The 8,517-nt window shown below is 44.8% G+C and overlaps 1 long non-coding RNA gene across 1 annotated transcript; it reads left to right on the plus strand.

Annotated features, from left to right (window-relative positions):
- Positions 1 to 2,222: 2,222 nt before the first annotated feature.
- On the plus strand, positions 2,223 to 6,640 carry LOC120396032. The gene is made up of 3 exons (XR_005592934.1): positions 2,223 to 2,281; positions 4,570 to 4,752; positions 5,624 to 6,640. It is a non-coding gene; the product is annotated as an uncharacterized LOC120396032 (long non-coding RNA).
- Positions 6,641 to 8,517: the final 1,877 nt, after the last annotated feature.

Below are 8,517 nucleotides of genomic sequence, written 5' to 3' on the forward strand. Positions count from 1 at the left end.
CCTGGAACAGTTCCTGCAGGGCTTCCCTGACAGGGTGTAGGTGCGGCGACATCAGCCGGTCACGCTGGAAGCGGCCGTGCAAATGACCGAAGAGTACGCAGAGGCGGACTTCCCGGTGGGGGAGCACCGAGTCCTGCGAGGCCCAGAAGGGAGCAGGAAACCCCGGGAGCACAGCGGGGGGGAACCGCCGGACCGGTGACGGGAGGAGCCCAAGGGGACCCCTAGCCGCCCAGGGCAGTTCGTGTGCTGGTGATGTGGTCAGCCGGGACACAAAAGTCGGGACTGCCTGGTGATGGAGTGCGGAGCGGCGGACTTTTGTGGATGGTCTAGGACTGGAGCAGAGGAAAGGAGGCGTGGGTTGGCCACCATCCCGGTGCGGGTAGGGAGAAGGGCCCAGAGGGGTCTGGTGGACACGGCCTCCGCCCGCTCCTTTGTACAGCAGTGAGTAGTAAAGCCGCACTGGCTTATCCCTGGGGGATGGATGTGGGTTGACTGCATCCATGGGGATAGAAAATATTGTCCCGTGGCCCAGGTACCCCTAGAAGTAGATGGGTGGTTTACCTGGAAACGGGTGGGGGTAATTGAAGGGTTAGCATACCCCGTGGTCCTAGGGCAGGACTGGCGCTTTCCCCTGAAGGGAAAGGCGGCCGGGGGGAAGCAACCCAAGAGGAGGAGAAAAAGAACCCTAGAAAGGGAGAGCAAGGCCCCGGCGGAGGTGAATCAGGAGCAAAGGAAGGCCCCACAACCTCCGGGGGGAAGCGTAGGACAGCCTAGATGACAAAGCCAGGAGAATAAGCAAGAGGGTATGTCTGAGGAGCCCAGGGAGCTCCCCGGGCAGGACCACCTGGGGGAGGGAGCCCTCGGGGATGTGGAAGGCGTTCTGCAGGGGGAGGCCCAGCAACAAAGGGACAGAGAGCCTGGACCAGAGGAAGGGGGCCGACTCGGGGCAGTGGGCTCTGAGCTATCACCCCCGTTGGAAAGGGAAGGGCAGCCTCTGCCGCGGCCAGCCCAGCCCTGTGAATGGTGTGAGGACCTCTGGGTAAGCGTAGACCGGTGGGGTGCCTCACCCCCGAACGAATGTGCCTTTTGCGGCTGGGGAGTGCAAACACCCCAAGGGGTTGTTACAGGGGACCCCTCGGCTGGGAAGGGGGCGCAACAACCGAATAAGATCCCGGGCTGTGGAAGACGAGGCCGAGGGAGGCCAGGCCTGGCACCAGCTTAAGGGGGGAGGTATGTAGCAGGGTGCTGGTGCACAAGCACCTAGTTAGCCCCTGCTCAGCCAGCCTCAATCAGGGGAAATAGATTGGGGCTGGGGAGAAGGCTGGTGCCTGGCCTCAGGAACTGGCTGCACCTGTGGGCCTGCTCAGAGGAGAGCTATAAAGGCTGGCTGGCAGCCAGTGCAATGGGGGGATTGGCCAGGGAAGGGGTAGTCTCCAGAGAGAAGGGAGAACCCCTGTAAAGAGGAGACCAAACCCTTGTAAACTTTGTATATAGTGTTGCTGGTGGTGGGTACTAGATATAAATAAAAACCACGGGTGCTGCAAAAGAGAAGCCTGAAGGTGCTTTATTAAAGGAGCCCAGAGCAGCAGGAAGGCAGGCCAGGAAAGGACCCGGTTACAGTTTCATTTTAGGTTGAAGTGGTGAAGGACAGGACCTTAGATCAAGAATGGGGGAATAGGAAAGATAAAGAGACTTTACATCATTTTTATATCTCTGTATTCTGGGGATGAGAACAGCCTCCAGTGTAATTTATAGTAGGCCCTGGGGCTTCTGTAATTTACACTTTGCTGCAAGAGTTCTCTGTCAGCATAGAATAGCTGGAGCACCGTGGTCACTGATCACTCCCTTATTCTGTGTGTTTCTTATGGTAGATAATATGGTACCCAAGTCATGGATTGAGACCCCACAAAAAGGCAGTAGCTACCCCAAGGAGTTTACAGTCCAAGTTTAAGACTAGAAACAACAGCTGGATATAAACAGGCTGATAGGGAGTACAAGGAAACAATGAGCCATCAGTCAGCATGATAGGCGCTACACTACTTTGAATAAAGTATGGAGCCCCTCACTCTAAAGGAGATAGATTCATAGTGTACATCCTGTCTGTCTGTTTTTTTTTAAATAGACGTACTCTGCCACAGTCAGAGGCCTTGTCCATATATTTAATATAAATGTTTATCTTTTCTACTTTAGAAGTCATCTGGATGTTCACGTTGTTGTTACCAATGAGACAGTATCTGAAGATAAGCCTTCCCTGAAAAACTTTCATCTTCTTTGAAAAAAGGTAAAATGAATGTTTTGTGACTGACATGATTTGGCTTTTTTTTAAAAAGCATGCATATCTCTGACCTGTTTTAAAAATCTCCTCCTGTTCTCCACAGTGCTGAGTCAGAACTGTTTGAAGGTGCACTTCTTTGTGTTTTCTTGTGGGTGGGATTGTATGTATTGTAAGTGTTTGAATGGTAATGCTCGTGACAATGAAAGACTGGTAGCAGTAGCTAAGTGTAAGTGTTGTGTGGTCTAACATTGCGCAATGCTTTCCCATTGGATCTCCGACAATCTCATTTCTACCCTGCTGTTCTAATCTTGGATTTTCTGAACACAGGCCGGCAATCTTTGGCAAACTGTTCAGTAATCCTGTGATGTGATAAACCCAGCAGGTGCTTGGCCGAAGCCATCAAATTCATTTCACTAGTTTCAGTTAAAAAAACAAGGCACTTCAATGGTGTTAAGTGACCTTGCGTGTGTTAGCACATACAGGTACAGCCCTGGGACAATGACACTGGTACAAGATGAGTAAATCAAATAAAACATTTATTTTTATTACTGAAAAGGGACACAGAGGCAGGTCCTCTCCTGCTGTTACCAAAACCTTCCCCTTCCTACTACAGGTAGGATGAACAGATCCCTCTGAAACATGGGAGTTACTTCTTGACACTGGAGTAACCATACCCTTTAGGGGCTGTCTGTGTGTGCGCCAAGAAACACCCACTCATTCCACCAGTACAATAATTCTGCTACATGTGTATGGCTTCTTTCTAGTGTAAACAAAGCCGAAAGACAAAGACTGTGCAAAAACCAATTGATAGAAAGGATAGCCCAGTGGTTAGGGCATTAGTTTGGGACTCCCGAGGTTTGGGTTCAATTCTCTGTTTTACACCAGACTTTATGCATGACCTTGCGCAAGTCACGTAGGCTATGTCCACACTGTGAGCTGGGGCTGTGATTCCCCTGGCTGTATACAGATGGTAGCATGAGTATAAATAGCAGTAAAGCTGCAGTAGCGTGGGTAGTGGCAGTAGAGGCATGATAAGCCTCTACTGTGCTGAGTACAAACCTGCTTGAAACTGATGGGTATGTTCTCAGCACAGCTCAGTCATGCCTCTACTTGGCTATTTATACTCATGATTAGGGCTCCGGCTGCCCCAGGGACCACCCAAGCAGCAGCCAGTGTGGCTGGCCCCATTGCCACTCCAGCAGTGGCAGGTGCAGCTGGCTGCAGGGCCGCCCGAGTGGCTGGCTGCAGAGCCACTTCATTCAATGTGGTCCATAATCACAGAATCCCAGACTAGCTGGTCTTTTGGCCTGTTCTTGTATACTTGCCTCTGTCTTTTGGTTTCTGATATTGTAAATACCTGAACTACTTTAACATCCTCCTTGAAATAATCCCATTTATATATGCCTATAGACGCTCGAAGTATGAGGTTGCGTATATCCTGATTTCTGTAAACAGAGAATACTCTCTATATTTCTTCCACTGCTGGATTACATAAAGAAATATATGTTTGCTGTGTTGTATCTGTGTTAGTCCCAGGCTATTAGAGAGATAAGGCGGGTGTAGTAATATCTTTTATTGGACCAACTTCTGCTGGTGAAAGAGACAAGTTTTTGAGCTACACAAAGCTCTTCTTCAGGTCTGAGAAAGATACTCAGAATGTCCTGGCTAAATACAAGGTGTGCCAGTTTATTTAGCATAACTAATTATCACATATTCTAAGGGACCATTCGAGGTGAAGTGGCCCGTTAACACCTCTGCAGTCACAGGACAAAAAAGGGGGTTAATGGTTTACAGATTGTTGTAATAAACCATCAATCCAGTGTCTTTATTAAGACCATGATTTTTAGTGTCTAGCAAAGTTATCAATTTAAGCTTCCAAGCTTTGCTAACGGATTGGAAAAAAGTAACCTCTTGTGGGTTTTAAAAATATGTTTATATATATTTATGTGGCTCAACATTTTTGACACTGTCCTGGATATTTGATGGGAAGTCTATAAGCCTGAATGTCAGGCTGAATATCAATACAGATCCTGCTTCTGTTAAAGAGAAAACCTCAACGGCTTCTCTGATAGTCATTGCCTCTGTAAATCACTTAGGGCACATGACCTCTTAAGCATATCTTGTTTCTAACTAGCAGAAAGATGAAATTTGATTGGCCTTCAAGCACTTACTGCCACTCTCCTCCCAGTCTCTTACACAAACACACAATCCCTTTTCTAGCTTTTTTCCCCCCTCTCCTGCTGGTGCACTGACAAAGTAACTCTAGCTTGCACCATCATTCTCCTTCTGAAAAGAACCAAAAACAGGACTGCGTTCTTGGGAAGAGCAAGAATAGTTCTACCCTTGGAAAGAACAAGTTTATTCCAGTTCTTTATCATGGAGAGGGACTTTGGTGAAGAGAGAAATCAGCAGACCCTCTGCATTTCCTGGGACATCAGCAAGGTCACATATGAAGAAGAGGAGGAGCAGTTTTGCCCGTGAGTAATAACAATGAATTCTGTAGCTTCCTTTTTATGATTTTCACAGGATTCACAAAATACTGAAGACATGTTAGTAGATATGAGAACCGTTCCTGAGTTACATAAGGGAACAACAAAGCACATTTGACACTTTGCATTCATATATGTAAGTGTATTAGATGGTCAAGAGCACAGTTAGAGGATGATCTAGGCAGAGGAGAACAATGGACCATGTATATCCCTGATGGTTCCTTCATTTGTACACATGCAGACCTTCCAAAGAAATATAAAATGTTTAAAAGTAATTTAGAATGAAGGAAGATAAAGCTAGATACTACAGCTATTGAAATAGCAGAGTTGCTACAGGCTATGTTATTGTCTGAATACAGATTTTTATTTTTTTTAAAGGATTGGTTGAAAGTCTATATTTTCAAAAGATCCACACACCCCTGCAGTATAGGCTAGTTGAGAATAACTATTGTTACCTAAATATTGTATCTTTCAGTATTAAAGCCCAGAATATGAATTTATTTGTGTGTGTGTGTGAGAGAGAGAGAGAGAGGATATTGACAGTATGATATCTTAGCCTGATGCAATGGCAAAGTCAAGTATTTCTCATGTTTTAATCTTATAAAAAGAGCAATCTAAGCAGAATTTCAGTAGTAATTGGTGATGTCTCTTTTAATCAGTATACAAATATTGAACTCCAGCAAACTCTTCTAAAGCTGTTTGACAATACACAACCATATTCAAATGCCTTTTAAAATCAATAATATGTATATTAATGGATGCAATTTTTAAATAAAGTGGACATCTTTCAGATATAGAAGTTGTCCCATGAAATTGGATATTTCGCAGCTCTGCTAATGGTGCCATCTATTTTCTACAGGTATGTCCAGCCCTCTCTCTTCCCTGATGGGCACGGGAGGCCTGGAACAAAGCAGAAGTACTGCAGCTTCACTTAGAGTAATGAGGTTTGGGAGCAAAGAACCTGTGCAAGGGATCTGCTCCATCTATAGGGTCTGGGACAGAGCTCAGTAGGGTCTCCCTGTGACTTAGAGGGAGTGATGGGGCTGGTTGATCAGCTGTTATGCATATCCAGCAGCCAATGCACTCACCCTTTCAGAGGAGAGGGATACTGCAGCCCTGAGGCTACAGTATTCACTGCAAAGCAGCACTGCGATGATTCAACCATCTTTGTGGAGGAGTCATTTTTCTTCTCCTGTCATTCAGTGCCATCCCTTGTGACAAGTTTGTGTATGCAAGCTGGACATTAGAACTAGAATGTACCCTTCTGCATTTATGACTGTAAAGGATCACTGATCCTTGGCACTGATTTGATCTCAATTTGCTCTTAGAGCAGCTGCAGAGTTCTAAGCTGCACCAACTGCAAGGAATCTTTCCAGTAACGGATCACTAGAGCCTGAGTTCTTCAGCCGTGCCCCTTTCCCCCACCACACCCTCTGTGCAGGGTGAGAGAGGGTGGTATGAACCTGCCAGATTTCCGTCCGTCCGTCCCCCTCTCACTCCCCCATGCCTCGCAGGAGGAATTCTCAACTGGCTGGATAAGACAGCTCTAAGGCAGCTTTTTCATTGTTCAACAGGACCAAGTCTCTGGCCCTTTGCATTAAGAATACTGAGTACTGAAAGCTCACAGAAAACCAGGCATGATCAACCCATATCGTGTATTTAAAAAAATAATTTGAAAATATCACTCTTTGCTGTGGACATTATACCAGCAGAAAACGAAGCTGAACTCAGGTTTGTGCAAATTATTCACTCAGGTCTCTCATACTGTTATACATATTGTTTAGTCATTCTCTTTAGAAGAAAGAGAAGGGGAAGTAATAACAAAAACAGGAACAAATTTCAAAGTCAAACAATCATAATACAGTAAAACCTTTTTTATCCGGCATATTGGAGAAATGGGGGGGTGCTGAAGTGAAAAATTCCAGTTAACTAAGAGGGAGGGATTTGGGGTGTGGGAGGAGGCATGGGGAAGGAGTTGGGGCATGGGAGGGGGTGCAGGGCGCCAGATCTGGGCAGTGATCACTTGTGGGGTGGCTCCCCACAAGCGGCGGCGACCTGTCCCTGCTGCTCCTAGTTTTTCCAGTTAATGTTGATTTTATTCACTTTGTACATGGATGGAAATTCAGTAGCTGCGTGATCTTCACATGATTATTTATACACAATTTGTTAAGTAATCAGACTGATTATAAGTGATTTGTGTACATGGTAAAGATGTAATTTTTGCTTCACACATGTTTATAGTTTCCCATAAATATACTCTATTTAGAAAAATTGTAGGTTGCTTTCATCTCATTTTTGATGTAGGTATCCACTTTATTAAAGGGAATGGGCCTGAGGTGCATTGGGCCAAATCCGAAGAAGTGCAAAGCACCTTCAACTTCCACTGAAATGAATGGGAATTAGAGGTACCCTGCACATTCCACTGTCTGGCCTATAGTTTGAATCTGGATATGACCTCTTCCAGAGTTCATGAAGGTGTTTATTCCATATGTTCATATTTGGGCTAATTTCTATTATGGAGCAATTTCAATATAAAAGTATCCTAAAGGAATGTCTTCAAAATGTGATCACCTCTCCTATATAGTCATGTATGCAATATTGAATTGCTAAGAAGCATTTAAAAAGATTTTATCTCTCTTTAGGGGCAAGGACTGTCATTTTACTACATGTCTGTACAATGATCAAGAAAAATGGGGTCCCAACTCGATGAACTCCTCTATTATTATAGTTAATAACAATAGATTGAATCTATTATTATTTTTGTCTAAAGTTTGTTTTCAGGTAATAATAATTCCAAAGATGCTTTTGTACAATGAAGACAAGATTGTACAAAAGAGAACATTGTGCAGGTGTTGCATTATATATCAAGGATAAATAAACTTATTCTGAGGTCCACAAGAAGGTAAGATGTAGACCAGTTGAAAGTCCTATTTAAAGATAATGGGGATGACATCATGGTAGGGGTTGTGACAGGTTCGGTCACAGAGACCCCCTTGGGACTGTTACCCAATGTGCTGAAACTACCTCTGAGCCCATTTTCCACTGCCAGCTTGAGACTCCAGAACCCTGCCTTGTTAAGCCAGACACGCTAGTCTTCTGCAACACAGACCCAGGTCCCAAAGCTGCAGACTTAAACCAAAAACTGCTCAGCAAGTCACCTATCTCCAGCTCCCAGTCCCCCTGGCTCCCAATGGGTTCCAAACCCCCAAAAATCTGTTTTTACTCTGTATAAAGCTTATACATGGTAAACTCATAAATTGTCTGCCCTCTATAACAGTGAGAGAGATATGCACAGCTGTTTGCTCCCCCAGGTATTAATCACTTGAGTTAATTAATAAACAAAAGTGATTTTATTAAGTATAAAAGGTAGGATTTAAGTGGTTTCAAGTAATAACACACAGAACAAAGTAAGTCACCAAGTAAAATAAAGCAAAAACACACAAGTCTAAGCCTAATACATTAAGAAACTGATTACAGGTAAATCTCACCCTCAGAGATATTCCAATAAACTTCTTTCACAGATTAGACTCCTTCCTAGTCTGGGCCCAATCTTTTCCCTTGGTACAGTTCTTGTTAGTTCCAGCTCAGGTGATAATTAGGGGTTTTATCATGGCTGGCAGCCCCCTTTATTCTGTTCCACCCCTTTTTATAGCTTTGGCACAAAGCGGGAATCTTTTATCTCTCTGGATCCCCAGCCCTCCTTCTAAATGGAAAAGCGCCAGGTTTAAGATGGATTCCAGTACCAGGTGACAT

Source organism: Mauremys reevesii, linkage group 1 (assembly GCF_016161935.1).
Source record: "Mauremys reevesii isolate NIE-2019 linkage group 1, ASM1616193v1, whole genome shotgun sequence".
Taxonomy (NCBI): domain Eukaryota; kingdom Metazoa; phylum Chordata; order Testudines; family Geoemydidae; genus Mauremys; species Mauremys reevesii.